General features: G+C 43.5%; 1 protein-coding gene across 6 annotated transcripts in view; it reads left to right on the plus strand.

The window, feature by feature from the left end:
- Window positions 1–7,214: 7,214 nt before the first annotated feature.
- LOC106583499 (plasma membrane calcium-transporting ATPase 1) overlaps window positions 7,215–20,583 on the plus strand; it is a 156,675-nt gene continuing 143,306 nt past the window's right edge. For 2 of the 6 annotated variants that reach the window (XM_045705779.1, XM_045705778.1), the window contains exon 1: window positions 7,215–8,066. The gene's annotated coding sequence lies outside the window, so the exon portion shown is untranslated. The remainder of the gene's footprint in view (window positions 8,067–20,583) is intronic. The other 4 variants (XM_014167745.2, XM_014167746.2, XM_014167744.2 and 1 more) reach the window with 2 other exon arrangements.

Below are 20,583 nucleotides of genomic sequence, written 5' to 3' on the forward strand. Positions count from 1 at the left end.
GATCCTCGTTTGCTAAGTCAAACGACACCGCTGGTCCTGCTCACACTGCCCTACCCTGTGCTTTGACCTCTTTCTCCCCTCTCTCTCCAGATGAAATCTAGCGTCTTGTGACGGCCGGCCGCCCAACAACCTGCCCGCTTGACCCTATCCCCTCCTCTCTTCTCCAGACCATTTCCGGAGACCTTTTCCCTTACCTCGCTCATTACTCATCCTTGACCGCTGGCTACGTCCCTTCCGTCTTCAAGAGAGCGAGAGTTGCACCCCTTCTGAAAAAACCTACACTCGATCCCTCCGATGTCAACAACTACAGACCAGTATCCCTTCTTTCTTTTCTCTCCAAAACTCTTGAACGCGCCGTCCTTGGCCAGCTCTCCTGCTATCTCTCTCAGAATGACCTTCTTGATCCAAATCAGTCAGGTTTCAAGACTGGTCATTCAACTGAGACTACTCTTCTCTGTGTCACGGAGGCGCTCCGCACTGCTAAAGCTAACTCTCTCTCCTCTGCTCTCATCCTTCTAGACCTATCGGCTGCCTTTGATACTGTGAACCATCAGATCCTCCTCTCCACCCTCTCCGAGTTGGGCCCACGCTTGGATTGCGTCCTACCTGACAGGTCGCTCCTACCAGGTGGCGTGGCGAGAATCTGTCTCCGCACCACGTGCTCTCACCACTGGTGTCCCCCAGGGCTCTGTTCCAAGCCCTCTCCTATTCTCGCTATACACCAAGTCATTTGGCTCTGTCATATCCTCACATGGTCTCTCCTATCATTGCTATGCAGACGACACACAATTAATCTTCTCCTTTCCCCCTTCTGCTAACCAGGTGGCGAATCGCATCTCTGCATGTCTGACAGACATATCAGTGTAGATGACGGATCACCACCTCAAGCTGAACCTCAGCAAGACGGAGCTGCTCTTCCTCCCGGAGAAGGACTGCCCGTTCCATGATCTCGCCATCACGGTTGACAACTCCATCGTGTCCTCCTCCCAGAGTGCTAAGAACCTTGGCGTGACCCTGGACAACACCCTGTCGTTCTCCACTAACATCAAGGCGGTGACCCGATCCTGTAGGTTCATGCTCTACAACATTCGCAGAGTACGACCCTGCCTCACACAGGAAGCGGCGCAGGTCCTAATCCAGGCACTTGTCATCTCCCATCTGGATTACTGCAACTCGCTGTTGGCTGGGCTCCCTGCCTGTGCCATTAAACCCCTACAACTCATCCAGAATGCCGCAGCCCGTCTGGTGTTCAACCTTCCCAAGTTCTCTCACGTCACCCCGCTCCTCCGCTCTCTCCACTGGCTTCCAGTTGAATCTCGCATCCGCTACAAGACCATGGTGCTTGCCTACGGAGCTGTGAGGGGAACGGCACGTCCGTACCTTCAGGCTCTGATCAGGCCCTACACCCAAACAAGGGCACTGCGTTCATCTACTTCTGGCCTGCTCGCCTCCCTACCTCTGAGGAAGCACAGTTCCCGCTCAGCCCAGTCAAAACTGTTCGCTGCTCTGGCACCCCAATGGTGGAACAAGCTCCCTCACGACGCCAGGACAGCGGAGTCAATCACCACCTTCCGGAGACACCTGAAACCCCACCTCTTTAAGGAATACCTAGGATAGGATAAAGTAATCCTTCTACCCCTCCCCCCCCTTAAAATATTTAGATGCACTATTGTAAAGTGGTTGTTCCACTGGATATCATAAGGTGAATGCACCAATTTGTAAGTTGCTCTGGATAAGAGCGTCTGCTAAATGACTTAAATGTAAATGTAATGAACCCAACCAAGACAGGTTATTACAAAAGCAGCATTGTACTAAACATACACACAAGAACATTTCCATCAAAATGCTTTATTTGAGTTTAACCTCTATGGGCTAGGTGCCACCCGTGGTGCACTCCATCAACAGCAGGTGCATTTCAAGAGCGGCAAATTTGAATCCAAATAAATGTCAAAATTCAAATTTTTCAAACATACAACTATTTTACACCCTTTGAAAGATAAACATCTCCTTAATCTAACCACGTTTTACGATTTCAAAAAGGTTTTACGGCGAAAGCATAAATTTATAGTATGTTAGGACAGTACATTTACAAGAGTTGTGTGTAATGTTGTGCCAATTCAAAGACAGGCGTCACCAAAACCATAAAATCAGCTAAAATTATGCACTAACCTTTTACAATCTCCAACAGATGACACTCCTAGGACATTGTGTTAGACAATGCATGCATTTTTAGTTCTATCAAGTTCATATTTATATCCAAAAACAGCGTTTTACTGTGGCGTTGATGTTCAGGAAATCGTTTCCCTCCAATAACCGGCATTCAAGTCAGCACCACAAATTAAATAATTAAAATTAGAAAACATTGGTAAAATATTATATTGTCATTTAAAGAATTATAGATTTACATCTCTTGAACGCAATCAACTTGCCAGATTTAAAAATAACCTTACTGGGAAATCACACTTTGCAATAATCTGAGCACTGCGCCCAGAAAAATACGCGTTGCGATACAGACTAGCCGCCATGTTGGGGAGATCTAAAATCGAAAATACTATATAAATAATCCATTACCTTTGATTCTCTTCATCAGATGTCACTTCCAGGTATCACAGGTCCATAACGAATGTAGTTTTGTTCAAAAAAGCTCATCATTTATGTCCAAAAATCTCCGTCTTGTTAGCACATGATCTAAGCCCGCCGGACTTCACTTCATGAACGAGGGGAAAAAATATATTTACGTTCGTTCAAACATGTCAAACGTTGTATAGCATAAATCATTAGGGCCTTTTTTAACCAGAACATGAATAATATTCAAGGTGGACGAATGCATTCTCTTTTATAACGTATTGGAACGAGGGTACCCAACATGAACTCGCGCGCCAGGTGTCTAATGGGCCATCATCGTTCCATGGCTCTTGTTCGGTCAGATCTCCCTCCAGAAGACTCAAAACACTTTGTAAAGGCTGGTGACATCTAGTGGAAGCAATAGGAAGTGCCAAAATATTCCTCAGCCCCTGTGTTTTTCAATGGCATAGGTTTAAAGGTAATACAACACATCAGGTATCCACTTCCTGTCAGAAAATGTCTCAGGGTTTTGCCTGCCAAATGAGTTCTGTTATACTCACAGACACCATTCAAACAGTTTTAGAAACTTTAGGGTGTTTTCTATCCATATATAATAAGTATATGCATATTCTAGTTACTGGGTAGGATTAGTAACCAGATTAAATCGGGTACATTTTTTTATCCAGCCGTGCAAATACTGCCCCCTAGCCCTAACAGGTTAACCTGTAAAAGTAAAATAGCGTATTCCTGGCAAAATGTTCAGAGTTTTTTCTAAGATAGTAATTTCTTTTTATTTAATTTTAATTTCTAAATCAGATTTAATTTTTGACAAGTATGAGACTATCAGCCCCATAATGTACGCCTTAAAGGCATCCCAAATTATATTGGGTGTTGGCTTTTCTCTGTCCTCTGTCTACATTTGTAATAGTAAAGGTTAGAATTTTTTTGTTTAGGTATTTAAAAGATTTTGGTCAGGAAAATTCGCTCTGTTCATTCTCCAAATTCTGTTGCTAAGTGTATTTTCTATTGGTGTAATTAAACATGATATCAGAGAATCATTCCAAATCACTATATCATTGTTTTAGAGTCCAGTAAATTGTTTAGTGCATTTAAAAAATAATAATATTGAATAGCTTTCCTTACTTAAAAAAAAAGTTTGTGTATTTTGTAGTTGGGAATAATAATCTCCAGGTGTCCTGTAAATCATTTGTGGAGATGAACATTTTCAGCCTCTTTGGAGGTTCCCTAAATTTGCCTTTTTTATTACTACGTTTGTCAATCTTATCGAATGTATAATTTAGGTCAACTGGTAAAATAATAGTTCCTGTCTGGATTTGATCTAATATAGCTTGAATTCTATCTAAAAACACCAGATTTGCTACCTGGTGGGATATACAATGAAATCAGTGTGTATTTTTCACCATGTAAGGTACAATTCAACATTAGAAAACTGCCTTTTGTACCTCCCGAGTGGCGCAGCGGTCTAAGGCACTGCATCGCTGTGCTTGAGGCGTCACTACAGCACCGGGGTCAATCCCAGGCGGTGCACAATTGGCCCAGCGTCATCCAGGTTAGGGAAGGGTTTGGCCGGCTAGGATTTCCTTGTTCCATCGCGCTCTAGTGACACTTGTGGTGGGCTGGGTGCCTGCCAGCTGACCCTGGTTGCCAGTTGGACGGTGTTTCCTCTGACACATTGGTGAAGCTGGCTTCTGGGTTAAGCAAGCAGTGTGTCAAGAAGTAGTGCGGCTTGGCAGGGTTGTGTTTCGGGGGACGCATGGCTCTTGACCTTCGCCTCTCCCGAGCCCGTAGGGGAGTTTCAGCGATGGGACAAGACTGTAACTACCAATTGCAGAGAAAAAGGGGTAAAAGTACCAAAAAATATACAATAACAAAAAAATGTGCAACCATCTTGGTCCACATGCTGGGATGTAAGGGAAAATTGTGTATTCATATTTATCAGGATGCCTACACCATAAGGCCTATCCAACCCAGCTCACCTTTAAATCTCACTGGTCATCCCCAAAGCCAACATCTGCTTTGGCCGCCTTTCCTTACAGTTCTCTGTTGCCAGTGACTGGAACGAATTGCAAAAATCGCTGAAGCTGGAGACTTATATTTTCCTCACTAACTTTAAACATCAGCTATCTGAGCAGCTAATCCATCGCTGCAGCTGTACATAGTCCATCTGTAAATAGCCCACCCACTCTACCTACCTCATCCCCATATTGTTTTTATTTACTTTTCTGCTCTTTTGCACACCAGTATCTCTACTTGCACATCATCATCTGCTCATTTATCACTCCAGTGTTAATCTGCTAAATTGTAATTACTTCGCTACTATGGCCTATTTATTGCCTTAACTCCTTACTCCATTTGCACACACTGTAAATAGACATTCTTTTTTTCTATTGTGTTATTGACTGTACGCTTGTTAATTCCATGTGTAACTCTGTGTTGTTGTTTGTGTCGCACCGCTTTGCTTTATCTTGGCCAGGTCGCAGTTGTAAATGAGAACTTGTTCTCAACTAGCTTACCTGGTTAAATAAAGGTGAAATAAAAAAATACAAAATGTAAAAATTCCCTTTTTTTATCTAACTCTTGCAAGAAAACCACATCTGCTGACAATCTCTTTAAATGTTAGAGAACCAAATGTTTTTTTTCCTGAGCACATGCACATTTTTGTTGGTCTTTACTTGTATAGAATCGAAGTGAACCTTATCTGTTCCGTCTATCATTGAAGAACCAAGTAAAACATTTTAACTGACATGCCATATGAGGGCAGTGGGCATTCCATAGAATGGGAAGATCATAGTATAAATACATAGTTATTATATACATTACAGATATGCGTGTGGGTATGTGGGTATGTGGGCTGAGCAGACATTTAACAAAAAACACAATAAAAACAGAAAGCAATGTACGTCTTTGTACTTGAGGCACCAAGTCTTTTTAGGGCTTTTTAGCTCCAACTCCTCTCTTAATGTACCCCCAAAAAACTGTGGATACATACATTGTATGAACACTACCTACATTTGAAGAAAGACTGCCACTTAAGTACTGCGGTTGATTTGTATTACCTTATAAATTAAAGTATAGTGGCTGGTGGTGGTCTACTTGGGGTAAGTGGGTCCTCTGAGAGACTGAAATGGGATGAGTGGAGGCCCCACGCACACCTCAGAGAAGGGTCTGAACCCTCGTCAGTCACCCCGTCAAAATCCCCCGGATTAAGCCCTTCTCCATTCTCACCAATAACCATCATTAAATCTTAGTTGTAATAACAAACAAAGAATAATACTGATTCAATATCCTTTCCTAATCTGTTCAGAACTCTTATTAATTTTACAACGGGTTTACAAGTCATAAAAAAATGAAATACAATTATATTGTAGTATAATTAAGTCCTTCCTTCTCTCTCTGCAAATCCATCCCTCTCCACCACCCCTCCCCATTTTTCCCGCTTTACTCCACCCAAGGCAAGCGTATCCCCATCTTTATTTCCCCTTGTCCACCCAAGCCAAGATTGTCCCACCCTCCCATCCTTACCCACCCTTCCCTCGCCACCCCACCAAGACAAGCTTATACCCCCCTGCCCTCCCTTACCTACCCTGTCCAAGTTTATCCCAACCCCCATCTTTCCCCCTCCCTTCTTCTCAGACACATTTACACCCCTCTATACATCTACTTACTCATCCATTCTCCTTTATTCACACACAACATAGACCCTATGCTCTGCACACCCATTCTCTCCTGCCCTCCTGTACATATTCATGTTCACCTTCCTTCACGCTCCCATTCATATGCACAGACACATACCTACACAGACACTCACTCACACCCTCTTGCCCCCCCCCCCCCACCACACACGGAACAATGATTGATAATTATTGACTTACATGCTATATTTCTTATTCTACACTGTCTTTTCAGTGTCCATGTATCTCATTGGCATTGGCTAATTCTATCGTTACTTCCTAGAGAATAACAGTTGCTTGGGGACAATTGTCACAAGAGTTACACGTCAGAGCAAAAACAAAGCCATGAGGTTGAAGGAATTGTCTATAGAGCTCCGAGACAGGATTGTGTTGAGGCACAGATGGGGAAGGTACCAAAACATTTCTGCAGCATGCTTTAGTTTATTTAGGAAATATTTTCTTAACTCTATTTTCTTAAAACTGCATTGTTGTTTAAGGGCTTGTAAAGTAAGCATTTCACGGTAAGGTCTCCACCTGTCCTATTCGGGCATGTAACAAATAACATTTGGTTTGATTTGAAGATATAATCCTTAATTGAAACAATAACAAAGCGGACACCCCGCCTCTGTTTTGGTAGACAGCCGAGGGATGGTTCTGTTGAAAATGTGACCACTCTCATATTCATAGACAGAGCTATGGATGCAAGGACTGATGATATCAAAATTATAGTTTCAACAATGTTTTTCGGCTACAAACATTGGAGTAAAACAAGTTTATATTTTGGGTTCTAATGGGGTACGACAGTTGAACTAAGCTCATGAGGCATTCATGAATTATATTACTCAAGAATCAATGGGTATATGTCATGCCTTAATAAATCCAAAAATGTATTTAGCAACTAAGGATTCTAGCTTTAAATGGGTAATCCCGAGCTGGTCCCTCCCTCTCTTTTTTCTCTCCCCGGCGACGCTCGCTCCAGACACTGCTGTATCCCTCTCGTTTTTCCAGCCACGGAAATCGGTGAACCGATCGGTGCGCTCTGATTTTTCAGTAGTCTGGGGATAGGTCGCGTTTATCTGTACGTTTACCGCGGATGTACGTGAACACGGAACCAACTCACAATTTAGACAAAACAAGTAACCTCGCTAAGTGAATCTATTGGGTCTGCTGCTGTGCGTTCAGACCGAGCAGATCCTTCCTCCGTGCGATCATTTCCTCCTATTTGGAGAGGAAGGGTGTTATGGGCTGTTAGTTTTCGAAGTGAAATCTCAGAAGTTGGTTTACTTTCGGGACTCTTAACGTGTTGCTCCAGTTTATCATGTCCTTAATGTAGAGTTACTGATATCTAAAACAAATCTGTAAAGTGCCGCGATCAAGCCCATCACTGTGTAATGTCACAGTTGTCAAATTGGAGCCCAGATGGGGAACAAAACAAAACCGTAGGCTATAGTTCGCACTTCTACGGATCCATCCAGCACGCACATTTATTCCAAATAACGCATAGGGGCAAATCCATCTCACGGATTTCTCTCTCCATCTCAACGGCATAATATAGCCACTGATTTAGTTTTTTAGTTTAGTTTTTCTATGTCAAACTGTAGGCTAGGCTACTCACTGAAAGACCTTTTGCAATACCCAGCTCTGACCGAAGCGGAAGAGGACAGTTTTTTTCTGTCTGAGATACGGGACACTGGATTTACCCGCTGGTGGAGACAGTGATTGTGTGTTGGTGAGGTGAGCTGAGCTGAGCAAAGGAAATGAGCGCTCACTGAGACCATCTCCTGCCGTCTGACTACCCTCAGCACCCGGGTAAGGACTGTGCCTCTACCACACATGAATGAATGAATGAATGAATGAATGAATGCGTGTGTTTTGTATTGGCTTTATCAAGTCAACAAATTGCCTGTTGTCTGCAGAACTAGTTATGCTTGGGAGAGAACATAATCAAGTTTCAATAAACAGTCCTCCCAGTTTGATAATAAACCCGGATGTTTTCTAGGTGGGAACAGCTGTTGATTAGCCGCATCCTTTTTTCGTTTCCCCAAACATAATTGCTTTGTAATAGGGGGAGATTTAGCGTGTTTAGACACGGAGTCTGTCCTTCACCAGAGTGTTTGTTGCAACAGTTTCTCTCATGTTAGAAATACATTACTGTGCATGTGAAGAAGCATTTAATGCGACCCTGGGTTTATCCTATAGTTTTAATCGTGGGACATGTCACTGACAGCAATGCGCATCTGTCGTCGTGGTAGCCCAAAGCCCAGCAGATGGCGATATTGAGTCGTTTCAACTTACCGTCCAAAGTGAATCCATGCAGCTGGTCTTACACTCATATCTCCTCTGAGCCAGTTTATACATAACATTCTCCATTCAGGCTGCAAAACCATACATTTCCTCCTTAATTCGATTTAATGGAAGACGGTGGGGAAAAAAACATTCAGCCAATCAGACCAGGGGTGAAAAAACAGTCTGCTGTAACCTGATTCACTGAACACAGTACACAAAATCTGGGACTAGCATTAGCCGCTGTCGCATGGTGGTGGAAAATGGTGTTTAATAAAGTAAGCATTTTTTTCCCACCTTCTTACCATATAGCTAATTAAGGAGGAAATTGAATCCTTTGTAGCCTGAATGGAGAATGTTTTATTAACAAACCGGTCCATGGGGGATACCAGTGTATAGCCAGCTGCATGGATTCCCTTTGGATGGTAAAATGAAACGACACTATATTGCTATCTCCCGGCCTTTGGGCTATAATCAGGGGTCATCTCGTGTGTGTGTGTGCGAGCGTTTGCTTGTATGTGTATGTGTCTCTGCATTACTGGCTATGCAGGTTTAGCTTAATCGAGTGGTTATTTTTCCTAGTTCAGATTCTACATTTCATGTGTAGTGAATGGCTGTGCTTGTTGACTGCAAAACATATTATAAGGTTTAGCTTAGAAAGAGGAGAGACAACCTCTGTTAAGTAATAAGTGCTTTGAAAAGTCAACCCTTCTTACATCCTGTCAAGGGACGTAATCAGCTCTCTTCTCGTCTCTTCCTCTCCTCCCTTCGCACTTCTTTTTCTGGGTGTGTCCTCGCACTAGTGCTTTTCTACAGATAAGGGAGACCCCACAATATCTGCTCGTGACGACTTTTCAGATTGTGTGACCTCTAAAGGAGGGCATCTGGCTGTTATTTTCTCCCTGCTGTTATTTTCCCCGCCAAGGGCAGGGCCAAGGCTATTATTGCTGTATTATTGTCACCGGAACATTCAGGTGGATCTCCCTCGGGCACAGCAACACGCACATGCTTTAAAGCTGGCTTTTATCCCCGTGGATAGACACAGTTCCCTTCACTCTAGACTAGGTGTGACTGCTGCAGTGAACTGAAAATGTATAATCTTACTGTAGGCTTGATACAGAGGAGGCTGGTGGGAGGAAATCTAGGAGGACATGCTCATTGTAATGGCTGGAATGGAATAAATGGAACGGTATCAAACCTATGGAAATCACATAGACTCTGTTCCAGTAATTCCATACCAGCCATTACAATGAGCCCATCCTCCTATAGCTTCTCCCACCAGCCTCCTCTGGTTATATGTCACACCTTCATCCTTCCCCTGGCTAAGCAATGGGGAACAGCCTCACTATTTTTTGTTGTTGCATATATAACTTATTGACTACTATGTAAGTTGTATTTAATGCTGTAAAAACATGATATAGTATAGTCTGTTACAGGTGTTATATAATCTGTAACTATACCATTACAGTGGGATAGCCTTATACTGTGTCATCCTTGCAGTGTGTCTCATTCATCTCTTTAACTGAGAGAATATTAATTGTCATGTCTGTTAGCTTGATCAATATGACACAACCTGATCAATAAGAGTCAAGGACACTGCATACATGCATAGTGCTTTGTGTGTCTGTCCGTCTCTGGTCTATGGTGATTTGCTGGGTATTCTCATCTTGGACAGCTGTCAGAACACCGTCATTTCTTTTTGCTTATTTGAGCTGTTCTTGCCATAACATGGACTTGGTCTTTTACCAAATAGGGCTATCTTCTGTATACCAACCCTACCTTGTCACAACACAACTGATTGGCTCAAACGCATTAAGAAATAAACAACTTCCACAAATTCACTTTTAAAGAAGGCACACTTGTTAATTGAAATATATTCCAGGTGACTACCTCATGAAGCTGGTTGAGAGAATGCCAAGCGTGTGCAAAGCTGTCATCAAGGCAAAGGGTGCCGACTTTGAAGAATCTCAAATATAAAAGATATTTAGATTTTAAACCTTTGTTGGTTACGACAGTATTCCATATGTGTTATTTCATAGTTTTGATGTCTTCACTATTATTCTGCAATAAAGAAAATAGTAAAAATGAAGAAAAACCTTTTAATGAGTAGGTGTCCAAACTTTTGACTGTGTGTGTGTGTGTATGTATGTATACTATATATGTATACTATATACAGTTGAAGTCGGAAGTTTACATACATTTAGGTTGGAGTCATTAAAACTCGTTTTTCAACCACTCCACAAATGTCTTGTTAACAAACTATAGTTTTGGCAAGTCGGTTAGAACATCTACTATGTGCATGACACAAGTATTTTTTCCAACAATTGTTTACAGACAGATTATTTCACTTATAATTCACTGTATCACAGTTCCAGTAGGTCAGAAGTTTACATACACTAAGTTGACTGTGCCTTTAAACAGCTTGGAAAATTCCAGAAAATGATGTCATGGCTTTAGAAGCTTCTGATAGGCTAATTGACATCAATTGAGTCAATTGGAATGTATTTCAAGGCCTACCTTCAAACTCAGTGCCTCTTTGCTTGACATCATGGGAAAATCAAAAGAAATCAGCCAAGACCTCAGAAAAGCAATTGTAGACCTCAACAAGTCTGGTTCATCCTTGGGAGCAATTTCCAAACGCCTGAAGGTACCACGTTCATCTGTACAAACAATAGTACGAAAGTATAAACACCATGGGACCACGCAGCCGCTCAGGAAGAAGATGCGTTCTGTCTCCTAGAGATGAACGTACTTTGGTGCGAAAAGTGCAAATCAATCCCAGAGCAACAGCAAAGAACCTTGTGAAGATGCTGGAGGAAACGGGTACAAAAGTATCTATATCCACAGTAAAACGAGTCCTATATCGACATAACCCGAATGGCCGCTCAGCAAGGAAGAAGCCACTGCTCCAAAACCGCCATAAAAATGCCAGACTACGGTTTGCAACTGCACATGGTGACAAAGATTGTACTTTTTGGAGAAATGTCCTCTGGTCTGATGAAACAAAAATAGAACTGTTTGGCCATAATGACCATCGTTATGTTTGGAGGAAAAAGGGGGAGGCTTGCAAGCCAGAGAACACCATCCCAACCATGAAGCACGGGGGTGGCAGCATCATGTTGTGGGGGTGCTTTGCTGCAGGAGGGACTGGTGCACTTCACAAAATACATGGCATCATAAGGAAGGACAATTATGTGGATATATAGAAGCAACATCTCAAGACATCCATTTACATTTACGTCATTTAGCAGACGCTCTTATCCAGAGAGACTCCGTCAGGAAGTTAAAGCTTGGTCACAAATGGGTCTTCCAAATGGACAATGACCCCAAGCATACTTCCAAAATTGTGGCAAAATGGCTTAAGGACAACAAAGTCAAGGTATTGGAGTGTCCATCACAAAGCCCTGACCTCAATCCCATAGAACATTTGTCTGCAGAACTGAAAATGCGTGTGCGAGCAGGGAGGCCTACAAACCTGACTCAGTTACACCAGCTCTGTCAGGAGGAATGGGCCAAAATTCATCCAACTTATTGTGGGAAGCTTGTGGAAGGCTACCTGAAACGTTTGACCCAAGTTAAACAATTTAAAGGCAATGCTTCCAAATGCTAATTGAGTCTATGTAAACTTCTGACCCACTGGGAATGTGATGAAAGAAATAAATGCTGAAATAAATCATTCTCTCCTCTATTATTCTGACATTTCACATTCTTAAAGTGGTGATCGGACTGACCTAAGACAGGGCATTTTTACTAAGATTAAATGTCAGGAATTGTGAAAAACTGAGTTTAAATGTATTTGGTTAAGGTGTATGTAAACTTCCAAATTTCAACTGTGTGTGTGTGTGTGTGTGTGTGTGTGTGTGTACACACACAACCCTGTCATACTGAGCACTCTGAGTTAGGTGGTGTGTGTTGTGGTATTTGGTGTGTACTTTAATCAAATCAAACTTTATTTGACATATGCGCCGAGTACAAGTGTAGACTTTACCGTGAAATGCTTACTTACAAGCCTTAACCAACAGTGCAGTTCAAGAAGAAGAAAATATTTACCAAGTAGGCTAAAATAAAACGTAATAATAAAAAGTAACACGATAACGAGGCTATATATAGGGGGCGCCGTTACCGAGTCATTGTGCAGGGGTACAGTCTAGTTGAAGTAATCTGTACATGTAGGTGGGGGTGAAGTGACTATGCATAGGTAACAAGCAAGCAGCGAATAGCAGTAGTGTACCAGAGGGGGGGTCAATGTAAATTGTCCGGTGGCGATTTTTATGAATTGTTAAGCAGTCTAATGGCTTGGGGGTAGAGGCTGTTGATGAGCCTTTTGGTCCTAGACTTGGCGCTTCGGTACCGCTTGTCGTACGGTAGCAGAGAAAACGGTCTATAACTTGGGTGACTGGAGTCTCTGACAATTTTATGGGCTTTCCTCTGACATGCCTATTATATAGGTCCTGGATGGCAGGAAGCTTGGTCCCAGTGATGTACTGGGCCGTTTGCACTATCCTCTGTAGCGCCTTATGGTCAGATGCCAAGCAGTTGCCATACCAGGCGGTGATGCAATCGGTCAGGATGCTCTCGATGGTGCAGCTGTAGGACCTTTTGAGGTTCTGGGGGCCCATGCCAAATCTTTTCAGTCTCCTGAGGGGGAAAAGGTGTTGTCGTGCCATCTTCACGACTGTCTTGGTATGTTTTGACCGTGATAGTTCGTTGCTAATGTGGACACCAAGGAACTTGAAACTCTCGACCCACCCCACTACAGCCCTGTCGATGTTAATGGGGGCCTGTTCGGCCCGCCTTTTCCTGTAGTCCACAATCAGCTCCTTTGTCTTGCTCACATTGAGGGAGAGGTTGTTGTCCTGGCACTTCACTGCCAGTTCTCTGACCACCTCCCTATAGGCTGTCTCATCGTTGTCGGTGATCAGATCACTGTTGTGTCATCAGCAAACTTTATGATGGTGTTGGAGTCGTGTTTGGCCACACAGTCGTGGGTGAACAGTGAGTACAGGAGGGGACTAAGTTCACACCCCTGAGGGGCCCCAGTGTTAAGGATCAGCATGGCAGATGTGTTGTTGCCTACTCTTACCACCTGGGGTGACCCGTCAGGAAGTCCAGGATCCAGTTGCAGAGGGAGGTGTTTAGTCCCAGAGTCCTTAGCTTAGTGATTAGCTTCGTGTGCACTGTGGTGTTGAACGCTGAGCTATAGTCGATGAACAGCATTCTCACAGGTGTTCATTTTCTCAAGGTGAGAAAGGGCGGTGTGGAGTGTGATTGAGATTGCGTCATCTGTTTGGGCGATATGCGAATTGGAATGGGTCTAGGGTGTCCGGGAGGATGCTGTTGATGTGGTAGTTGGTGTGTACTGTATTGTGTAGGGCTTGACGCAAATATTTGTCGACCAGGAGTCGTCTGTTCTTGGTCGACATTTTGAAATGTGTATTTTTCCCTATATGTGACCCGTTTCAGGAAGCTAGGCGTATATTGTGGGTCACTACTTCACATGAGAGCCGTTTGAACGTAAACTTTTATTTTTTAATCAAAATGCGTTTTTCATGTGCCTTAACCTCTCTTGGGGAGGTGGGACGCTAACCCACGGTTCACACTATTCAACAGTCAGTGAAAAATCAGAGCGCCAAATTCAAAACCACAAAATGTCATAATTCAAAGTTCTCAAACATACGACTATTTTACACCATTTTAAAGATTCACGTCTCCTTAATGTAACCACATTGTCCGATTTCAAAAAGGCTTTACGGCGAAAGCATAAAGTTGGAACTGTCCTAACATAATCTAACACAAGAAAACCCACACAGTCATTTTCCTAGCAAGGACAGGCGTCACAAAAACCAGAAAACCAGCTAAAATTATGCACTAACCTTTGATCTTCATCAGAAGACACTCCTAGGACATCATGTTACACAATACATGCATTTTTTGTTCGATCAAGTTGATATTTATATCCAAAAACAGCATTTTACATTGGCGCGTGATGTTCAGAAAATATTTTGCCTCCAATACTGCCGGTGAATCAACACTACAATTTACAAAAATACTCATCATAAACGTTGATAAAATATTAAACTGTTATTCAAAGAATTATAGATGAACATCTCCTTTATGCAACCGCTGTGACAGATTTCAAAAAAGCTTCACGGGGAAAGCACACTTTGCAATAATCTGAGTACTGCGCTCAGAAAAAGACATCAAGCAATACAGATACCCGCCATTTTGGAGTCATCTAAAATCATAAATAGCATCAGAAATATTAATTACCTTTGATCTTCATTAGAAGGCAATTCCAGGAATCCCAGGCCCACAATAAATGTTGTCTTGTTCGATAAAGTCCATAATTTATGTACCTCCTTGTTGTTAGCGCGTTCAGTAAGCTACTCCAAGTGTAGGAAGCGCGGCCAAAATGTCACGACGAAAAGTCAAAAAAAGTTATATTTACGTTCATTCAAACATGTCAAACGTAGTGTAGCATCAATCTTTAGGGCCGTTTTTACTTAGAACTTCAATAATATTCCAACCGGACGATTCCAATGTCTTGAAAAATGTTTTGGAACACAGCTACCCCTCACGTGAACGCACGCCAAAGAACTCATGTGCTTTCCTGAGTCAACAACTTCCAACTTCCTTTGTTGGCTTTCTGTTCACCATAGACACCTCAAACAACTTTCTAAAGACTGTTGACATCTAGTGGAAGCCTTAGGAAGTGCAAAATTAACCCTAACTCACTGTGTGTTAGATAGGCAATGACTTGAAAAGACTACAAGAACCAGATTTCCCACTTCCTGGTTGGATTTTTCTCAGGTTTTTGCCTGCCATATGAGTTCTGTTATACTCACAGACATCATTCAAACAGTTTTAGAAACTTCAGAGTGCTTTCTATCCAAATTGACTAATAATATGCATATTCTAGTTCCTGCGCCCGAGTAGTAGGCCGTTTCATTTGGGTACGTTTTTCTTCCGGCCGTGAAAATACTGCCCCCTACCCAAGAGAGGTTAAAAACAAACATCTATGCCATCTGTAAATATGAATAACATTGTTAAATTACAAGCACAGTTGGTTTAGCCACAGAAAAAGGGAGGAACCTTCCCACTATCCATGATTGGCTGAGGTAATAAGTGGGCAGTACGTGCCGAGAGATGAGTTTGGACTGGTCTGCCTTATAGCACGCTTCTGTCTATTTGAGTTGGTCAATTTGTCTAGGTAATCCTGTCTAATGCGTCTTTTTTTATGTATTTCTTAGTAAAACTGCATAGGTGTTGCTCTCCACTTTCTGGAAGACCTGTTTTTTGAAATCAATGGAATTCAAGTATGATGGCTAAGGAGATGGAGAAAACACATGTCTCTAGATTGCATCTTCAAACTAAGGGCAACCATGGCATCCGACAGGAGACGTGTCCATTCATGATGTATACGGGTAAGATAGTCTCGCTAACTACATTTTCAGATATTACACGTTTCTAATTTTGACAGAAAATGGTTTCATTTGAAGTTAATGTGTACTGTTAGCTAGCTAATGTTAGCTGGCTGGCTCATTAACTAACGTTATGTGTATGATCTTTATTATTCTTATCATAGAGCCATTTGCTTGGCTAATTATAGCGTAATGTTAGCTAGCTAATATTGAACCTGGTTGGTTAGCTACATGCAGATTCATGCAGGGTAGTAACGTCATGAGTTGGGATTATGGTTCATTGTTTAGCTAGCTAGCTACGTCTTAACAAAAGACTCCACTATTTAAGTATCCATTTCAATAGAATGTCACTGCAACAACTGTTGATAGACATACTAGCTGGTAAATTCAATCTGGCTATTTACTCCAATTTCAGACCATGGGTAAAATAGTCTAGCTAGCTACATTTTCAGATATTACACATTTATAATTTTGACTAAGTATTTTAATTTCAAGTTGAAGTGTTTTGTTAGCTAGCTAACTAACGTTACCTGGCTGGCTCGCTAGCAAATGTTGTGTATGATCTTGGTTATAGCCTAATGTTAGCTAGCTAACATTGAACCTGTTTGGTTAGCTACCTGCAGATTCATGCAGGATAGTAATGTCATGAGTTGGGATTACGGTTAATTGTTTACCTAGCTAGCTAGCTACATGTCTTAACAATAGACTCTCATCTGAGTGTGCCAGAGCGCATAATAACTGCTGAATTTACGAACGCTTAACACCCGTTGAATATGGCCAGTGTCTGTCCTTTCGTAAATTCAATCTGACAGCACTGTTGCAGTCACCAATGGTCTGGATAACATAACAGCCTAACGAGCTCTGCTAGGGCGAGTAATGTTCAATGAGCTGTTCTCTTATTTGTGTCTGGAAGTAGCTAGCAAGTTAGCTTGGGTGCTTGACTGCTGCTGTTAGTACAGAACGCTCGGATCAACCCTTAAAGAGATGGGTGGGGCTAAAGCTTAAGAGGGTGTGAACAATGCTGAATGGGTGTAGACAAAGAAGGGCTCTCCAGTAGTAGTACCAAAACCTTCAAAGGCCATTTTCAACAAAAAAAGTGAGTTTACAAGTTTATCAACTTTCAAAGCAGAATTACTTTCCCGTTGTTGTTCCATTGTTCCTCAACTGTAGTGTATATGATTTTGTATCTCTGAGTCTACTTTTATCCAATGTAAAAAACACAATTTCAAATTTTGCTACATTAGACCGATTTTGAGCTGGCCGGTCACATAGAGACACATCCTATGTGTTTTAATCAAATCAACTATATGTAGGCTACTGAGCTTGTCTGATGCTTTAAGCACACTGTGATTTAAATAATTAAAACACGCATATGGCTCAAGATGGAGCCAGAGATCAAGATAGCCTAACCAGAAGAACCTGTTCCTGACCCTCCTCCTGCTGCTTCTGCTGGCCTTCACATATTCTGCGGTTAAGCTCCTGAAGTCACCGTAATTGGCTACACCAGTGGTCGGCAACCTTTTCCATTTGGAGTGCCAATTTATCTTACCATTTCTACAGATCTGCGTGCCAGTTATGATTTTCATATGCACATTTTTGTGAAAGTTTCATTTAATTTATAATGAGTCTTTGTATCTCCAAATCGTTATCATGTGGTTAATTAATATTCTAAAAGGAGCTTATATTGCCATTGCCAACTATGTAAAAATAGCCTACATAAAGCTAACAAATAAAAACATTGCAGCCTGCAGGTAGAAAATAACCTGATTTAAAAAAATAAATATCCTATAAATCACATTGGCTATGCATGGCCTGTCTGCAAAGAACTCGAAACATTTAATCAATTATCAACTTGGTCTGGCCTGAAGCTCTTGCTAGCAAACTTATAAAATACTCTGCACCCTCAGCGAGCGGGAGGCGGAGCGGGCGAGCGGGAGGCGGAGCGGGGGGGGGACGAGCGGGAGGCGGTGCGAGGGGGGAGCGTACGAGCGGGGGGGAGCGAAGGGGGTGGGACGTGCGAGCGGGAGGCGGAGCGAAGGGGGGTGGGACGTGCGAGCGGGAGGCGGCGCGAGGGGGTGGGACGTGCGAGCGGGAGGCGGAGCGAGGGGGGGAGCGTGCGAGCGGGAGGCGGAGCGAGGGGGGAGCGTGCGAGGGGGGGACGTGTGAGCGGGAGGCGGTGCAAGGGGGGAGCGTGCGAGCGGGAGGCGGTGCAAGGGGGGAGCGTGCAGGCGGAGACGGGGAGTGTGCGAGCGAGCGGCAGGCGGAGAGGGGGAGTGTGCGAGCGAGCGGCAGGCGGTGAGGGGGAGTGTGCGAGCGAGCGGCAGGCGGAGAGGGGGAGTGTGCGAGCGAGCGGCAGGCGGAGAGGAAGTGTGCGAGCGAGCGGCAGGCGGAGAGGGGGAGTGTGCGAGCGAGCGGCAGGCGGAGAGGGCAGCGAGCGAGCGAGCGGGAAGCGAGCGAGCGGGAGGCGGAAGCGGGGGGGAGCGTGCGAAGGGGGAGCGAGCGGGGGGGAGCGAGCGAGCGGGAGGCGGAGCGGGGGGAGTGTGCGAAGGGGGGAGCGTGCGAGCGGGAGGCGGGGGGGAAGCGAGCGAGCGGGAGGCGGATTGGGGGAGCGAGCGGGAGGCGAAGGGGGGAGCGTGCGAGCGGGAGGCGGAGCGAGGGGGGAGTGTGCGGCGGGGGGGCAGGGGACGGCACGGGAGGCGGAGCGAGGGGGGAGCGTGCGAGCGGGAGGCGGAGCAAGGGGGGGGAGCGTGCGAGCGGGGGAGCGAAGGGGGGGGACGTGCGAGCGGGAGGCGGTGCAAGGGGGGAGAGCGAGCCGCAGGCGGAGAGGCAGCGAGCGGGAGGTGAAGTGAGAGCTGGAGCGAGCTTTTTGAATGTTTTCCCCTCAGGTTTACTTCCTGATATTTTAACCTCACTGGGCTGAGGTCTCTCTCTCTCCCTCCCTCTTCTATCTGTGTGTTTGTTTAAAAAACATTTTTTATTTAATCTTTATTTAACTAGGCAAGTCAGTGCTTTTATAGCCAGCTTTTGTGTGTAGTTTTGTGTGTGTGTGTGTGTGTGTGTGTGTGTGTGTGTGTGTGTGTGGTTCTGTAGTTAGTTAGTTACTACCCTGTCCTTCCCACCCCCCTTCCTTGTCTTTCCCTGTACTCACTGTCTCTCTCTCCCTTCTTCCCTCATTCCTCCTTCTTTCTCTCTCTGGGATGGTGGAGTTGGGGAGTTATGTGTGTCCTCCACATTTTATAGAAACAGAATGGATTTTGTCTTGGTTACTTTGAAGCAAGACATTAAGGTTTCACACAATTAAGTATATGTTTAGAAAATGCATACTGCCTCCAGCTCACATTGCAAAGTGGTGTGTGAAGTGTTGAAGCCTGCCTGCCGTTGCCTAAGCGCTTGACTGGCAAATGGGAAACGCGCTTGAAATACCAGTTGAGAAATAAAATTATTGTTGCTTATAAAAGCATGTTTCACTCTAGCAGCAACAGAAGCTAGACAGAATTTCCACTCAAACTAGGTTCTCTGTCTGTATGGTTTGTGAGTGTGATAGGCTAAATAAAAATCATAAGGACAAATGAAAATACAAACGCAGTTTAATTTCACAAAAATCTGTAAATTTACCTATAGACCGATACGCATGACCGGTGAAATATACAGTGCATTTGGAAAGTATTAAGCCCCCTTCACTTTTTCCAAATTTTGTTACGTTACAACCTTATTCTAAAATTGATTAAATAATAGTTTTTCCTCATCAATCTACACACAATACCCCATAATGATAAAGTGAAAACAGGTTTTTAGAAATTTTTGCAAATGTTTTCAAAAGAAAAACAGATACCTTATTTACATAATTATTCAAACTCTTTGCAATGAGACTCAAAATTGAGCTCAGGGGCGTCTTGTTTTCATCGATCATCCTTGAGATGTTTTTACAACTTGATTGGAGTCCACTTGTTGTAAATTCAATTGATTGGAAAGGCACGCACCTGTCTATATAAGGTCCCACAGTTGACAGTGCATGTCAGAGCAAAAAACAAGCCATGAGGTTGAAGGAATTGTCCGTAGAGCTCCGAGACAGGATTGTGTTGAGGCACAGACCTGGGGATGGGTACCAAACAAATTCTGCAGCATTGAAGGTCACCAAGAACACAGTGGCTTCCATCATTCTTAAATGGAACAAGTTTGGAACCAGCAAGACTCTTCCTAGAGCTGGCCGCCCGGCCAAACTGAACAATAGGGAGAGAAGGGCTTGGTCAGGGAGGTGACCAAGAACCTGAGTTTCTCTGTGGAGATGGGAGAACCTTCCAGAAGGACAACCAGATGGAAGCCACTCCTCAGTAAAAGGTACAGTGGGGGGAAAAAAGTATTTGATCCCCTGCTGATTTTGTACGTTTGCCCACTGATAAAGAAAGGATCAGTCTATAATTTTAATGGTAGGTTTATTTGAACAGTGAGAGACAGAATAACAACAAAAATATCGAGAGAAACGCATGTCAAAAATGTTATAAAATGATTTGCATTTTAATGAGGGAAATAAGTATGACAACAGTTGGTGCGATTATTCGCAAATGGAAGAAACACAAAAAAACTGTAAATATCCCTCGGCCTGGGGCTCCATGCAAGTTCTC

This window comes from Salmo salar, chromosome ssa22 (assembly GCF_905237065.1).
Source record: "Salmo salar chromosome ssa22, Ssal_v3.1, whole genome shotgun sequence".
Taxonomy (NCBI): domain Eukaryota; kingdom Metazoa; phylum Chordata; class Actinopteri; order Salmoniformes; family Salmonidae; genus Salmo; species Salmo salar.